At 39.2% G+C, this 17,500-nt stretch overlaps 1 protein-coding gene and 1 pseudogene across 2 annotated transcripts in view; one reads left to right on the forward strand and one right to left on the reverse strand.

Annotated features, from left to right (window-relative positions):
• The window catches only part of LOC106875436 (uncharacterized), a 53,393-nt gene that overhangs the window by 20,350 nt on the left and 15,543 nt on the right, over positions 1 to 17,500 (reverse strand). The window contains exon 1 of one of the 2 annotated variants that reach the window (XM_089340654.1): positions 11,747 to 11,886. The exons of the other annotated variant lie outside the window; for it this stretch is intronic. The gene's annotated coding sequence lies outside the window, so the exon portion shown is untranslated. Of the gene's footprint in view, positions 1 to 11,746; positions 11,887 to 17,500 lie in introns of those variants that run through there. 2 annotated transcript variants of the gene reach the window in all.
• Positions 14,602 to 15,315, forward strand: LOC149131330 (uncharacterized; annotated as a pseudogene).

The following is a 17,500-nucleotide window of genomic DNA, read 5'->3' on the forward strand; positions in this document are numbered from 1 at the left end:
AGAAATTATTACTTACATATATACATACAAATACTTTTTTAACCACTCTGTAGTAACACAACTCAGCTAAATCGCCGTAAAGTGTGTAGTCCATACTATTACACTTGTACTCCTGTGTGATTAGTAAATCCAAAGTTTGCTTCTGAAGATTTGAGAATATAGTATCGAACACAATGAAAAATGAAGAATTACCTATTTTTAATTCATAATTTATAATCCATAATTTGCTTATGCACGTTTCAGATAAGCTAGTAATGTGTAAATTCAATGATGTGTTAGTTATGCACATTAAACAATTTCTATTTATATGAATCCATCACAGTGCTTGCCTAATTTTTAACGGCTTTCTATATATTGCAGCTGAATGCGCTGTACTGTTAATTAAAGTAGGAATCCAGGTACCTCTTCTCTGGTCAACAAACTGTGAAATAATTCATCAGGAGACCTCACTACATCAAAAGCATAGAAAGATGGCATTTACATTCTTATTTCATCCACAATGGGGCTTTGCTCTCTCTCTATCTCTCTCTCTCCTTACATATATATATATGTAGGAGTGGCTGTGTGGTAAGTAGCTTGCTTACCAACCACATGGTTCCGGGTTCAGTCCCACTGCATGGCACCTTGGGCAAGTGTCTTCTACTATAGCCTCGGGCAGACCAAAGCCTTGTGAGTGGATTTGGTAGACGGAAACTGAAAGAAGCCCATCGTATATATATATATATATATATATATGTGTGTTTGTGTGTCTGTGTTTGTCTCCCCACCATCGCTTGACAACCGATGCTGGTGTGTTTATGTCCCCGTAACTTAGCGGTTCGGCAAAAAGAGACCGATAGAGTAAGTACTAGGCTTACAAAGAATAAGTCCTGGGGTCGATTTTCTCGACTAAAGGCGGTGCTCCAGCATGGCCGCAGTCAAATGACTGAAACAAGTAAAAGAGTATATATATATATATATATATATATATATATGTGTGTGAGAAAGTTGGTATGTGAAAGCACGTGGTTGGATGTATAAAAGATAATAAGAGTGAAAAAACTACAGAAGGCTTGTGTTACATGGTTAAAGTATATATTTAAATTATGTCAGAAAAATGTAAGAAAAATGTTATAAAAATGTTATAAAATCTTTTTGGTATATAAACATTGTATTTTGAGAAATAACCACTTTCGTGTTGTCTTTTCAAATTTCTCTACTTCATTGTGTCGTGTTCATTCCAGTCTGAGGCATTATTCGTTTTGCCCTATATATATATATATATATATATATATATATATATATATATATATATATGCATACATATATTGGCCAGTAGTTCATATATCTGAGAAAGACACACACTCTAAAACACTAGGGTAGTAATATTTAGAAGGTTGTTTGTTATGGCTGGTCAGAGAGTGACCATTCATTTCACATCTATAAGGTGCTTAGCTGTATAGGCAACTTGTCAGACTTATTTTATTGCAGCATCTAGTTACAATTTGAAAGGGACAAAAAGGGGGTGCAGTTTTAGGGATTTTTATAGCATTCTGTGCCAAATTTTGGTGCTACTTCCAGTGAAATTTCCCTGATGTATCACTCTCTTGTTTACTCTTCACTCCATTCACTTGAATCTGATGAGTTGCCTTTACAGCTAAGTGCCTCATAGGTGTGAAAACAATGGTCACTCTCTAACCGACCATGAACAACCTTCTAAATAGATACACATAGGCAAACAGAAATTTTAAAAAATAAATAAATAAAGGACACAAATAACAAAAGTCAAAATGACACGCACGGTGAATGTATTAGGTTGACGTTCAGTTTAAGATAGAAAAAAGTTTGGTGGGGGGAGGGGAGGTTTGAGCATGACTCTTCGTCAGAAAGAGAGGAGAGGTCCAGAGAGAAGGAAAAGAATAGTTTGAGAAAAGCAAGTGTGTGGTTCCATGCCTGAGGTACCAGAAGTAGAAAGAGATAGAGAAAGTGGTTTCTGAAGGCAGGAGAGTAGTACGTAAATAGTCAGTGTGTGGGTGGTAGTGTGTATGTATGTATGTATGTATATATATATATATATATATATATATATATATATATATATATATAATTATTACAAATTAAAAGGGTAAAGGTTTATCAATTTAGCTGCTATTTCTGAACTTCGGTATATGGTGAAGCAAATGTTTGCTGGTCCCTTAATTAAGAGACTATTCTAGAGTACGTTCTGTCTTGTCTTCGAAACGTCTAGATAGAATAGAGACAGCTGATGAAGGGATATTCCAAGTGGCTTTCCGTTTTCCTATGTGTTCGTTCCGTTGTCTGTAGTTTATTGTTCTAACGTCCTGTACCCTGATATGCATGTATATACACATGTAGATGTAAGTATGTACATATATGTGTGTATACATGTATATATATTCTTTGTATTATATATATATATATATATATATATATAATAATAATAATAATAATAATAATAATAATAATAATAATAATAATAGGGATAAAATTCAAAATTACAGATAAAAACTCAATTAAAATCAATTTATTAAAAATTAAAATTAAGACAGTGGATTTTCATCGATGAGTTCATGAACCTTGGTTCTTTTCCCTAAAACTATATATATATATATATATATATATATATATATATATATATATATATATATATATATATATAATATAAGGATAAAATCTTTATAAGAATTTATCAGGATATGTTGATTTTTGTTTATTCCTTATGTGTCTTGACCATATGTGCACTGATGAATAAAAGATGCAGCTTACTGCATAGTTTTGCTGTATTAATTATGAAACCAGTGGTTTGCCATTAAGTTAAAAGTTTTTAGGAGGGTAGCTTTGAATGTTGCATTCCCTCACGATCGGTAAAAATGTGCTTATTTTGGTAGTTCTGACTTATGAAGTCCCTCTAAGCGTGAGGCATTATTGTATAGTAATGCTCTTATATAAATTAAATTTTATATATATATATATATATATATATATATATATATATATATATATATATATATATATACATAAAATGTGTGTATGATCTCTTACATAGATGATTTTACAGTAGTTAATTTGACTACATGATATGCTGACACAAAGTTATTCACACTGACAGAAAGGCACCCAGCCACCCACTTATAATAAACTAAGGGTGGCCAACAAGTGTTCAACAAATGGGTGATGTGTGTAGCATTTCTTCCCTAAGAATCCTTACCATCAAGCGTCATGTCTAAGAACAAAGGGACAGACATTTATGAACAAACATGTCAGATGTGAAAATAGTGTAACCAAAATATGTCAGCGTCTAAACTGACATATTTTGGTTACAATATTTTAGTTGTCTCTTGTGGCCCACAGGGTTATGATGAACCTATTCTAGAAACCATGCTGCAGATGGTATTATATACAAAAATGGAATTCAAATACACATACATAAAGAATACATTTATGTTGTATACACCAATACAAATAGTATGTAGTGACTGCAGCTGCAGTTAAGGATCATACTGTACAGGCCATTGATATATTTACATACTTTGGCAGAACTCTATCAATGAAATAAAAATTTGAGCTATCATCATCATCATCCTTTAATGTACACGCTGGCATGGGTTGGTCAGTGTGACCAGAGCTGGCAAGCTGGGGACCAGACTCCAGTCTGGTCTGGCATGGTTTCCAAAGCTGGATGCCCTCTCTAACACCAGCCGCTTTACAGAGTGTGCTGGGTGCTTTTATGTGGCACTGCACAGTTGGTTTTGCATGGCACGGCACTGGCACTTTTATGTGGAACCACACAGATGCATTTACATGACACCGCACGGGCGCTTTTACGTGGTCCTTTACACCACCAGGAAGATCAGTCTTAACACTTCTGCTGTAGAGAACGGGTCTTCTTGAGTATGGCAAAGCACCAGGCATCTTGGTCCTTTGGCATCTCGTCTGAAAGGTTCAGTATCCTGAGGTCATCTTCAGTACTTCATCCCATGTCTTCTTGGGTCTCCCATGTCTTTCTGGGTCTTCCATACCTTGCTGAGTCTCTCATGTCTTCCTGGGTCTCCCATGTCTTCCTGGGTCTCCCATGTCTTCCTGGGTCTTCCATGTCTTCCTGAGTCTTTCATATCTTCCTGGGTTTCCTTGGATTTCTGAACTACAAACACCAACATTGTCTTTATCCTCCAAACAAAATTGAAAGTTTGCTGAGCTGTTGTTCTGCCAACTACCCTGTTTGCCAGTGACAGACTGTTTTTTAGCCACCCTAACAAGATGCTTGACAGATTTTGCCTGAGCTGACTACACAAAATGTTGCAGCACATATGTTTTTAGGATTAAGGTCCCAGAAACTGAGATTCTTAATCATGTGGTACTGCCCTGCATTCACATTTATCTCTACAGTAAAGTCCTAGTAGAGTTGCTATGTCCATTGGTGACACACTTAATAAAGCAACTTTATATAATGAGGGACAACAGATTGTCCATCACACGGTTAAAAACATGGCACAACATTTGAGGAGAGCTTCACAAAAACTATAAGTATTCATAAAACTAGATCGCCACAGTAATGTTTCTCTTATGGTTGGCATCAATCTTTCCAATACCAAATGGTTAGAAGGTCATATTTTCTTGGGAATGTCACAGAGTCTATAGATTGATTGCCTCCAACATTCACAGAAGAAATAATCCTCCAACCAACAAGAGACAACAATCAGCAAGATTTCTCTGCTTCAAAACTCCAGATTAACTCTACTAGTTGTGGAACGTTAAAGTCAAGGTCATCTTGAGCTGCATCTTATCCAAGGATGCCTTACAGACTACTCTGTCTGTCACCCTCTCTCTCTCTCTTTCTCTCTCTCTCTCTCTCTTTCTCTCTCTCTCTCTCTCTCTTTCTCTCTCTCTCTCTCTCTGCCTGTGTCTGTCTGCCTCTCTCCATCTCTCTCTCTCTCTCTCTGCCTGTGTCTGTCTGTCTCTCTCCCTCTCTCTCTCTCTCTCCCTCTCTCTCTCTATCTATCTCTCTCCCCCCTCTCTCTCTCCCCCCTCTCTCTCTCCCCCCTCTCTCTCCCCTCTCCTTCCCCCTTTCTCCCTCATCACCCTCCCCACTCCCCTCCCAACCCTCTCCCCTTCCTTCCGCTCTCCCCTCCTCACCCCCCCACCCACCCCCACCCCCCCATCACCCCTCTCCCCTCCCCGTCACCCATCCCCCCTCTCTCTGTATATCTTTGTCTTACTGTATAAGTTGTTAGATTTAAGATTTCATCATGTAGGGTGAAGAAGGGCCTGATACATGGTATCAGGGAACTTTTACTGGGAGTAGCACCAAAATTTGGCACTGAAAGCTATGAGAATCCCTTAAACTGTACACCCCACCCTGTCCCTTTCATATTACAACTACATGCTGCAATAAATTAAAATTCAAAGACTCAGTCATTCAAGATGATCCTGACCCTACTTATGGATATGTTGGGAATGTCAGCATGACATTACATAACAGCCACCAGTAATGTCAACATGACATTACTTATGTGTTGGCACTCCGTCGCTTCCGACGACGAGGGTTCCAGTTGATCCGATCAACGGAACAGCATGCTCGTGAAATTAACGTGCAAGTGGCTGAGCACTCCACAGACACGTGTACCCTTAACGTAGTTCTCGGGGATATTCAGTGTGACACAGTGTGTGACAAGGCTGACCCCTTTGAATTACAGGCACAACAGAAACAGGAAGAAAGATCGAGAGAAAGTTGTGGTGGAAGAGTACAGCAGGGTTTGCCACCATCCCCTGCCGGAGCCTTGTGGAACTTTAGGTGTTTTCGCTCAATAAACACTCACAACGCCCAGTCTGGGAATCGAAACCGCGATCCTATGACCGTGAGTTCGCTGCCCTAACCACTGGGCCATTGCACCTCCATTTACATTACTTATATCATATATGTGTTTGGTAAGAGATAACAAGTCTATTTTTGCCAATGTGTTGAAGGGTCCGAACCTTCTCAGCTCCCTCTCTATTTCCTCACTATAGCAACCTTTCCTTATGAGATGGCAGCAAGTAGATCCCTCAGAAGTCAGCTTCTTCTCCTAATACTGAAATATTTTAGGGAGACCTGCAATGTATCCTTGTAAAGTCGGGGCTACCCTCTGACTATTCTCCTTCTGGAAGTCATCCAAGCAAGCCACCCTGGGAATATGTCCAGACCTGTACAGCTGTAATCCATAGAGGTATATGTGAATGTGGGGCAGTGCCACATGATGAAGGACCTCAGTTCCTGGAACCTAGTCCCCAAGACATATGCGCTGCAACATTTTCTATTGGTAGTTTAAGTAAATTATCAAGCTTCTTGTCAGCTTCTTGAACTAAAAACAGTTCACTTGTCACCGACAAACAATGTCATTGCCAGAACAACAAAAGCTCAGCAGAATTTCAGCTTTGTTTAGAGAGTAAAGACAATTTTGGTGTTAGTAGCTCAGATTTTTATTTCATTGATATTTGGAGAATTTTTGATAGAGTTCTGCTAAGGTATGTAAATATATCAATGGCATGTACAGTATGATCCTTAACTGTGGCTGCAGTCACTACATACTACTTGTATTGGTATATACAACATAAATGTATTATATGTGTATGTGTATTTGAATTCCATTTTTGTATCTTATACCATGTGCTCCATAGTTTCTAGAATAGGCTCATAACTCTGTGTGTCAAACTAAATGGGCTGGCATCAGGTAAGGCATCTAGCCATGAAGCATTGCACATAAAAGTCCTGCTTAGCACATACCAGCAAGGAAAAGGAGACATTAGGATGATGATCATGGCTGTGTAGTAAGTAGCTTGCTTACCAACCACATGGTTCCGGGTTGAGTCCCACTGCATGGCATCTTGGGCAAGTGTCTTCTACTATAGCCTCGGGCCGACCAAAGCCTTGTGAGTGGATTTGGTAGACGGAAACTGAAAGAAGCCTGTCGTATATATGTATATATATATATTTGTGTGAGTGTCTGTGTTTGTCCCCCAAGCATTGCTTGACAACCGATGCTGGTGTGTTTATGTCCCCGTAACTTAGTGGTTTGGCCAAACAGACCGATAGAATAAGTACTAGGCTTACAAAGAATAAGTCCCGGGGTCGATTTGCTCGACTAAAGGTGGTGCTCCAGCATGGCCGCAGTCAAATAACTGAAACAAATAAAAGAGTAAAAGAGTATATATATATATATATTCTTTCATTCTCTTACTTGTTTCAGTCATTAGGATGCAGCCATGCTGGGTTTTAGTCAAAGAAATCGACCCCAGGACTTATTCTTTGTAAGCCTAGTACTTATTCTATCGGTCTCTTTTGCTGAAATGTTAAGTTACGGGGACATAAACACTTCAACATCGGTTGTCAGGTGATAGTGGGAGGACAAACACAGGCACAAAGACACACACTCACAAATACATACCTACACATATACGACAGGCTTCTTTCAACTTCTGTTTACCTGATCCACTCACAAGGCTTTGGTCAGCCTGAGGCTGTAGTAGAAGACACTTGCCCAATGTGACACCTATATATATGAGAAGTTACATTGCGGAACTATCATTTCAACAAGTTGTGTCTATTTATCACCCAACGAGAAACATCTGCACTGTTGGATGCTCCCAAACCAGTTGTTGAGTTTCCCACCAGTGAGGGATCAATGCTAGATGTGTTGAAACAATTGTTGTGATTAATTAATTCTTGTATATTCCATCTTCTGTTTTTCATTTGCCATATATATATATATATATACATATATATGTATATATGTATCAAATGGCAGGGGGATACTTAGAAGTAGCTGATAGCTTCCATTATCTGTGTGACCAAGTCAGCAGTGGAGGTGGATGTTCCGAGAGTGTAGTTGCTAGAATAAGAATAGGCTGGACAAAGTTCAGAGAGCTTCTACCAGAGTGAAAGGCTGATTGCATGATGCCTGGGTGCAAACAGCCATGCTACACAGCAGTCAAACATGGCTTGTGACTGCAGAGGACATGTGAAGGCTTGAAAAAAACGAAGCTTGTATTCTTCACTGGATATGCAATGTCTGTGCATGTACAACAGAGTGTAAGTGCCTTGAGGGAAAACTTGGGCATAAGAGGCATCAGATGTGGTGAGCAAGAGAGAAGACTGCACTGGTATGGTCATGTGATATGTATAAACAAGGAAAGCTGCATAAAGAGGTGTCAATCCTTAACTGTGGAGGGAACCTGTGAAAGAGATAGACCCAGGAAGACATGGGACAAGGTGGTGAAGCATGATCTTTGATTATTGGGTCTCACAGAGGTGATTATAAATGATCAAGATCTTTGGCAGTTTGGTGTGTTTGAAAAGACTCGTGAGGTCAAGTGAAATTGTAGTTGTGGACAGTGTCAGTGACACGTGAAAGGCACCTGTGCCAGTGACATTAAAAGGCACCTATTATGCTCTTAGAGTGGATGGCATTAAGAAGGGCATCCACCTGTAGAAACCAAGACAAAATCAGACTGGAACCTGGTGCAGCTCTCCAGCTTACCAGTTTCAGTTGAACCATCTAACCCATGCCAGCATGGAAAACAGAAGCTAAATGATGATGATGAGATATGTGTATGTGTATGTGTATATATATATGTGTATATATGCACATACACGTGTGTGTATGTGCCTATATACAGACACATAAGAAAAAGTATTCAATAGTAATATAAAATTCAAAGCAATGTCAAAGTAAAATCACAGTTTTAATAGCTGTGTGTGTGTGTGTGTGTGTGTGTGTGTGTGTGTGTGTGTGTGTGTGTGTGTGTGTGTGTGTGTGTGTGTGTGTGTGTGTGTGTGTGTGTGTGTGTGTGTGTGTGTGTGTGTGTGTGTGTGTGTGTGTGTGTGTGTGTGTGTGTGTGTGTGTACACACAGCTGTACAGTGTTATGTGTGAATAAAATATTTGAATATTCTGTCCCAACCATCATTGACTTCAATAGGAAAACTGTAAAATGTATTGACAAATTCATAAATTGATTTTTAAAAATGTATTAAAAAATATGCAGCTATTCTACATGGCAGTGACACATGGGCTGTGACTTACTGAAGACATGTGAAGACCTGAAGGAAATGAAACCAGTGCCACATAAAAGGTACCCAGAACTCTCTGTAAAGTGGTGGGCACTAAGGAAGGGCATCCAGCTGTAGAAACCATGCCAAAACAGACAAATGGAACTTGGGCAGTTATTCAGCTGGCCAGCTCCTGTCAAACCGTCCAACCCATGCCAGCATGGAGAATGGACGTTAAATGACGATGATGATGATGATGATATTTCTGAAACATTTCATGAAATTCAATGTTGTTAGAGGAAATATATTTCTGCTCTAATTCCACTGTATTTCTTGTTCAACATGTTTAGGTTTCCTGGTGTTCAACTTCCTCCCATAGAATCAATCTTGATCCTAAATAGAAATTCAGGAGGCCACAGTTTATCTGGGTTTCCAAGTATTTTAGGTAACTGCCAGTACATAGCTTCCTATTCAACAAGACACTACTACATAGTGTGACTAAACCCGCAGGAGCTACTGGTACTCTTTTTCAATTGAATGGAGTGGAGGAAATAAAGTACCTTGCTGAAGGAAACAAGGAGCCCACACCCTGATGATTGTACCAAACACTGCACCACACACCTTCACGACATCACAGTTGAGTAGCAAGGGGTATGAAGATTATTTTTGTTGACAAGTTGCTGTTGCCAGGTACACTAAAAGAAACATTTATTAATATTAAGGGACAATAAGGCAGCGAGCTGGCAGAGATGTTAGCATGCTGGGCGAAATGCTTAGTGGTATTTTATCTGTCTTTATGATCTGAGTTCAAATTCTGCCGAGGTCGACTTTGCCTTTTATCCTTTCAGGGTCGATAAATTAAGTACCAGTTGCATACTAGGGTCCATCTAATCGACTGGCCCCCTCCCCAAAAATGTTGGGCCTTGTGCTTAGAGTAGAAAAGAATATTAAGAGGCAATAATTGACATTACAGGACCTCATGGTCAAAGGAGATTGATTGAGTTTAATGTTTAAATGGCACAAGACAAGGAGGGAAAAACAGAAGAGAACCAACTTTAGTACGCACACACACACACAATTAGTACCTGTGTGCACTTTCTTTTCCTTCTTTCAGCATTTTTTATGTGTATAATGTAAAAAGATCATTATATAAATGCATGCGTGTGTGTGTGTGTGTGTGTGTGTGTGTGTGTGTGTGTGTGTGTGTGTTAAAATTGGAAGTCAATGCAGTCCTTGGACCCGTTAGATTGTATCAAACTGTCCAACCCATGCTAGCATGGAAAATAGACTTTAAAAGATGATGATGATATACATACATATATGCATACATATACATACATAAACACACATGTACATACATATACGCACACACATCATATGCATGTATCTATGTACAGATATGTGTATGTTTATATATTATACGCATATACATATATATACACACACACACACACACACATATAGGCACATAATACACAAACAAAACCAAACGGTGACACACTTAATCCAGATGAACTTTCACGAGGCATGTTTGAAACTATTACACCGGCCTAGATCTAGTTCTACTCGTACTTCTGCTACAGTCACCCACGCCCCCTACTGCTACTGCTTCTGCTGCTGTTGTTGTTACACTCCACCCCACTCCACCTCACCCTTTCCTTACTACTACTGCTAGTCTCACACACACACATATATACACATACACTCATATATATATATGTGTGTGTATGTGTTTGTGTGTATACACATACACACACACATTCTCTCTCTCTAGTCACTACAACTACTCCTGCTACAGTCACACACATCCCACTGCTGCTACAGCCACTATTACTACTACTACTGCTACTACTACTGCTACTACTACTACTACTACTACTACTTATGCGGCCACTGAGCCAGTCGTTGCTGCTGTGGTCGTCGTTATTTATTCATATTTCTTTATCTCTGCTGATATTTCTGTTATCCATATTTCTAACATCAATTGCCACAGACAGCTGCCACCACTCTATCGACCAATCAATGCCTCTAACATCTTTCATACTGTGCTTGACACCAAATACAACACTTCTCCGCCAGCACCACCAACATCATATCAATTTCGTTTCATGTACGTACACGCGCACACATACACACGCACATACACGATAGATAGCCCACATACCTCTATAGATTTCGATATCTAGATAAATACATGTTGAGATGTAAAGACGAGTAAGAGGAAGTACTATTCAGAAATGAAAGCGGAGTTACATAATTTACTGAAAGTTGAAGTTTCAGAAATTACAACTCGGAGTTTTGTATTGGTGATCTTTGGATAGAGGAACATGGATAGGAACAGTTTGGGAAGCTTTGGATTGCAATAAATATTATACATACAGGCACGCACAAACATATATACATGCATACATATATACATACATACAGGCTACACGTACTAACATTCAGACAGACAGACTGACAGAGGTAATAATTACGTATAAAACATGTATGTATATGCTACATATATAATACAAAACCACATTAAAATACAAATCCCAAACCGAAGAATATACAAACAGCGAAAATAGAAGAAAGAAAGAGGGAAAAAAGGAAGTAAGAAAAAGAAAGAAATGATACATACATACGTACATACATACATACATGCATGCATGCATACATATATACATACATACGAGCGTATCTCATTGTATATATACACATATGTATATATACATACATACCAACCAATGACCGTGTGCGTGTGTAAATGTGGTTGGCTATCCATTTCTTCGGTCCTCCCACCTTTTTCCAATCGATCCTGCATCCATCATCTGCCTCTCTGAACAGCCATCCATCAATATCTCCATTCAACCATATATCCATAAATCTATCTACCTAACCAACCATCCACCCGTCTATTTCCCAACACACACACATACTAATATACATATATACAATTGTGCATGTTATGTGCGTTTACACATACTCAAGTAAATAAATATTAAAATATTAAAATAATAAAGCATACATCATCATCATCATCATCATCGTTTAACGTCCGCTTTCCATGCTAGCATGGGTTGGACGATTTGACTGAGGACTGGTGAAACCGGATGGCAACACCAGGCTCCAGTCTGATTTGGCAGAGTTTCTACAGCTGGATGCCCTTCCTAACGCCAACCACTCAGAGAGTGTAGTGGGTGCTTTTACGTGTCACCCGCACGAAAACGGCCACGCTCGAAATGGTGTCTTTTATGTGCCACCCGCACAAGCCAGTCCAGGGGCACTGGCAACGATCTCGCTCGAAAATCCTACAGGAGCCAGTCAGGCGGTACTGGCAACGGCCACGCTCAAAATGGTGCATCTCATGTGCCACCCGCACAAGAACCAGTCCAGGGGCACTGGCAACGATCTTACTTGGCTTGCCGGGTCTTCTCACGCACAGCCCATTTCCAAAGGTCTCGGTCCGTAGTCATCGCCTCGGTGAGGCCCAATGTACGAAGGTCTTGCCTCACCACCTCAGCCCAGGTCTTCCTGGGCCTACCTCTTCCACGGGTTCCCTCAACTGTTAGGGTGTGGCACTTTTTCACGCAGCTATCCTCCTCCATTCTCACCACATGTCCATACCAGCGCAATCGTCTCTCTTGCACGCCAGTTGTGGCGTGCGTGCATACATACATATATATATATATATGTATATGTATGTATGTATGTATGTATGTATGTATAAGTGTGTGTGCATAGAGAAATTTTGTGAAACAAGTAGAATATATATAAAAGTACTTTTATGTTTTAATCAGCTGTAAAGTTACATAAGTGTTTATTATACTTACACACATGGGCATATTAACAACTTAGGGTCATCAAAGGACCTTAGCTCATCCACACACACACACATATATCTCCACATATGTGTGTATGTATATACGTATATATACATATATCTGTATGTATGTGTGTGTGTACATACATACATACACACATATATACATACCATCCCCAATATCTTCACAAGATAAAGCTGAGAAAGAAGATATTGAAATATTAAAGGAATTAGAGATGTTATTGTTGCCAATTAAATATGAAGGATTAATAAAAGGAGTCAGAAATGTCGTTAATTTTAAAAAATATTAAATTAAAAGTGAAGCATGTGTTTATCATGTTTGAAAGAGAAATTCTTGCTATACACATCCACACAAACGCACACACACACACACACACCACACACACACACCCAGATGTGCATTGTGCAATAGCAAGTGTGTGTTGCGAGACAGCTGCTGCTGCTGCTGCTGGTCGTCGGTGTAATGGTAAACCGCAAGCAGTATGATATCCCAGTAGGGAACATGAATGAACTACATAACCAAGCAATGCTGTCTGCAGCACTGATGTCTTCACAAAGAATGAGAACTTGTTAGAAAAACAACATATTTGCTTGTTTCGTGTTCGATATTTGTTGTGTTGTTTGGTGTGGAGTGGTGAGCGGGAAGGAAAGGAGAAAGACAAATAGAAATATTATACACACACATACACACACACACACATGCACATACATTTTTACACATAACAGCACACACTCCCCAACATTTACTCAATGTAAAGACAACGGTGGTGAAATGAACTGAGAAAAATACTATCATATAAGTACAGAAAATCCTACAGAGGCATGTTCCAAACTTTAGCTTTGGAGAGGATCTTAATGCACAATCTGGTAGATACTGTCGGCTTCCAAATATACCACCATTCAAATTACAAGCAAAAACACTATTGCACCACTCTGATATTCAGAAGTCCTCAATTGTTCAACTACACACCTAAAATCAAAAATCTAAGGGACCTCTACTGACAGATATAGAAAAAAGACATTACATAAACTCTTAGCAAGTTTATATATATATATAGGTGCAGGAGTGGCTGTGTGGTAAGTAGCTTGCTTACCAACCACATGGTTCCGGGTTCAGTCCCACTGCATCGCACCTTGGGCAAGTGTCTTCTACTATAGCCTCGGGCCGACCAAAGCCTTGTGAGTGGATTTGGTAGACGGAAACTGAAAGAAACCCGTCGTATATATATATGTGTGTTTGTGTGTCTGTGTTTGTCCTCCCCACCATCCCTTGACAACTGATGGTGGTGTGTTTACGTCCCCGTAACTTAGCAGTTCGGCAAAAGAGACCGATAGGCTTCCAAAGAATAAGTCCTGGGGTCGATTTGTTCGACTAAAGGCGGTGCTCCAGCATGGCCACAGTCAAAATGACTGAAACAAGTAAAAGAGTATATATATATATATATATATATATAGGGTGTAACAGGTAAATTGGGACAAATTTCAAACGGGTATATTTTCTAATTTTATAGATTTTGTTGGAGTCTAAATTTATCAACTTGAATAATCACTTGTACTATTTTGTATTTCAGATTGAACAAACTATGAATGTTAATAAAGAATTAAACCGTAGAAGTGTAACTGCCAAATTATTCAGCGCCGGCAAAAGTGCTGGAGAAATTGTTAGAGCCACAAAGTATGCCAAATATACTGTTTTTAGAGTTGTAGCCAATTTGAAGTTTTCGTAGTGACTGAAAACACATACCTTGCTTCTTAACAGGACTTGAAAGATCGACTGAGTTGAACCCATCAGAATCGATGGTGAAGTTGGCTCAAGATTGAGGAATCAGTAAAATGACTGTTTCTAGGGCTGTGAGACAAGACCTCCATATGAAAATCATACATGAGGAGACACCGTAGCATCCTAACTACCCACTCCAAAGCCATTCGAGTTGAAAGAAGTCCCAAACTTCTTAGTCATCTGAAACATCATGGTGGAGACATCCACATCTTCGTGGATGGAAGGAAGTTCATGATACATGAAGTTGCAAACTGTCAAAACTCACGAGTGATAGCATACAGCCATTCCCAAGTTCCTTCATGCTCTTTGGAGCTGTTGCAAGTGATGGGAAATTGATGCCTCTTCATTTTATTGAAGCAGTTCTTAAAATCAATACAGCAGAATAACTCAAAATCTTAGAAGTTTTGTTGCTTTGGATTAGGAAGCATTATGTTGCAAGTGGAGTCATGTTTGTACAGGACTCCATGTCAGCCCGTTCTTCGAAAAGAGTGCAAGAATTTTTGAAGAAGGAATTTCCCATGTTTGTCCCTAAAGATATCTAGCCCTCTAGCACACCAGATTTGAATCCGTGTGAGTTTTGACTATGGAATGCAGCTGAAGCAATATCCAACACAACTTCTCACAACTGTGTGTCTTCACTGAAGGCTTCGATTGAGTAAGCATTCAGTAAAATGAATATACCGTAAATCCTCGAAAAAGCTACACGTTTGCATTATGTTATATATACAATAATAATAAAGGACGTTACCATATATGTGTACAAACCAAGGATGTTATATAGACCTCCTTGACTCAAGTTAGAGAAGGGGTGCGTACTATACACAAGATTTAGATTTTTCAGAGGTATAGCCCTCTAAAAATCCCCTGCGTATTATACTCAAGGGCGGACTATACTGTTATTTTAATGAGTTGTGTCTATTTATCACCCGATGTGACACATCTGCACTGCTGGATATTCCTGAACCAGTTGTTAAGTGTTCCACCAGTCAGAGATCGTTGCTAGATGTGTCAAAATGATTGTTGTGATTAATAATAAATTCTCGTATATTCCATCTTCCGTTTACCATATATATATATATATATATATATATATATATATATATATATATATATATATATATATATATATATATATATATATATATATATATATATATATATATATATATATATATATATATATATATATATATATATATATATATATATATATATATATATATATATATATATATATATATATATATATATATATATATATATATATATATATATATATATATATATATATATATATATATATATATATATATATATAGGTGAAGGCGTGGCTGTGTGGTAAGAGGTCTGCTTCCCAACCACATGGTTCTGGGTTCAGTCTCACTGTGTAGAAATTTGGGTAAGTGTCTTCTACAAAAGCCTCAGGCCGACCAAAGCCTCAGGCCGACCAAAGCCTCAGGCCGACCAAAGCCTCAGGCCGACCAAAGCCTTGTGAGTGGATTTGGTAGGCGGAAACTGAATGAAGCCCATCATATATATATGTGTGTGAAGGCGCATGGCTCAGTGGTTAGAGCATCCAGCTTACGATCATGAGGTTGTGCATTCGAATCCCAGACCGGGCTGCGTGTTGTGTTCTTGAGCAAGACACTTTATTTCCCATTGCTCCAGTTCACTCAGCTGTAGAAATGAGTTGCTACGTCACTGGTGCCAAGCTGTATCGACCTTTGCCTTTCCCTTGGATAACACTGGTGGCGTGGAGAGGGGAGGCCGGTATGCATGGATGATTGCTGGTCTTCCATAAACAACCTTGCCCAGACTTGTGCCTGGGAAGGTAACTTTCTATGTGCAATCCCCTGGTCAGTCATGACCAAAGATGGTCTGAGATATACATATATATGTATAGGAAGGGCATCCAGCTGTAGAAACTCTGCCTGATTAGATTGGAGCCTGGTGTAGCCATCTGGTTCGCCAGTCCTCAGTCAAATCGTCCAACCCATGCTAGCATGGAAAGCGGACGTTAAACGATGATGATGATGAAGATGATGATATATGTGTGTCTATGTTTGTCCTTCCACTGTGGCTTGACAACCGATGTTGGTATATTTACGTCTCTATAACTTAGCGGTTCGGCAAAAGAACCAATAGAATAAGTACTAGGCTTACAAAGAATAAGTCCTGGGGTTGATTCGTTTAACTAAATTTGATGCACCAGCATGGCCACAGTCAAATGACTGAAACAATTAAAAGAATATACGTAAAGTAAAAATAATTGTCTGGCACACATTCAATCTTCTCCTTTCAGGTGTCAGTATCACATGAAAAACACCTGCGCCGTTGCTGTATAAATGCACTCGTGTTGTTGCTGCATAAATGCACATGTGCCAGTGACACGTAAAATGCACCAAGCACATTATGTTAAGTGATTGGTGTAAGGAAGGGCATCCACCCATAGACACCATACCACAGCAGACAAGTGGAGTCTGGACAGCTCCATGTCAAACTGTCCAACTGATGTCACCATGAAAAGTGGATGTTAGACAATGATGATGATGATGATATATATATATATATATACATAGGCGTAGAAGTGGCTGTGTGGTAAGTAGCTTGCTTGTGAACCACATGGTTCCGGGTTCAGTCCCACTTCTACTTTAGCCTCGGGCTGACCAAAGCCTTGTGAGTGGATTTGGTAGATGGAAACTGAAAGAAGCCCATCATATATATAAACATATATATGTATATATCTATGTGTGTGTGCTTGCTCCCCACCATTGCTGCTTGACAACTGGTGTTGGTGTATTTATAGCTCTGTGTCTTAGCAGTTCAGCAGAATAGGCCGAGAGAATAAGTACTAGGCTTAAGAAATAAGCC

This window comes from Octopus bimaculoides, chromosome 23 (genome assembly GCF_046866305.1).
Source record: "Octopus bimaculoides isolate indiv1 chromosome 23, ASM4686630v1, whole genome shotgun sequence".
Lineage (NCBI taxonomy): Eukaryota > Metazoa > Mollusca > Cephalopoda > Octopoda > Octopodidae > Octopus > Octopus bimaculoides.